This window comes from Salvelinus namaycush, chromosome 1 (assembly GCF_016432855.1).
Source record: "Salvelinus namaycush isolate Seneca chromosome 1, SaNama_1.0, whole genome shotgun sequence".
Classification (NCBI taxonomy): domain Eukaryota; kingdom Metazoa; phylum Chordata; class Actinopteri; order Salmoniformes; family Salmonidae; genus Salvelinus; species Salvelinus namaycush.
In genome coordinates this window covers 82,594,034-82,594,971 of record NC_052307.1, presented here as the reverse complement: position 1 = coordinate 82,594,971, position 938 = coordinate 82,594,034, and positions in this window count along the sequence as shown.

Sequence of the window (938 nt, the reverse complement as noted above, 5' to 3'; positions counted from 1 at the left end):
CATCACCATCCTCCTTCATGTCCCAGTCTTTCTGTTCTCTACTGTAGCTGACATCACCATCCTCCCCCATGTACCAGTCTTTCTGTTTTCTACTGTAGCTTCATCACCATCCTCCTTCATGTACCAGTCTTCCTGTTTTCTACTGTAGCTGACATCACCATCCTCCCTCATGTACCAGTCTTCCTATTTTCTACTGTAGCTGACATCACCATCCTCCCTCATGTACCAGTCTTCCTGTTTTCTACTGTAGCTGACATCACCATCCTCCCTCATGTACCAGTCTTCCTGTTTTCTACTGTAGCTGACATCACCATCCTCCCCTATGTACCAGTCTTCCTGTTTTCTACTGTAGCTGACATCACCATCCTCCCTCATGTACCAGTCTTCCTGTTTTCTACTGTAGCTGACATCACCATCCTCCCCTATGTACCAGTCTTCCTGTTCTCTACTGTAGCTGACATCACCATCCTCCCTCATGTACCAGTCTTCCTGTTTTCTACTGTAGCTGACATCACCATCCTCCCCCATGTACCAGTCTTCCTGTTTTCTACTGTAGCTGACATCACCATCCTCCCCCATGTACCAGTCTTCATTTTTCTCTTTCTTTCTTTCTACTCTCTCCATCTGCGTCCCAGATTCAGGTTTGCTGATGCAATAGCTTTGATTTTCCAGTTCCACGCCACAGTTGAAGCACAACCTGACTAGGGAACAATAAATATATCCCTTTTTCTTAAAACAATAAATAGGGAAACTGCAGCTGGGTGACAGGGATGGCTGGAAATTCCATCCTCCAGAAGGCTGGATTCCAGGGATAGCACTTCTCAACAAACACAACCCGAGTGTTGAGAGTAGGATCACTTATTGGAAAGACTTCGGGAGCCTTAATAAAGGAGAAAAACTGTCCCAAAAGACCAGATGGTTTTGTTGAATGTGGAGTG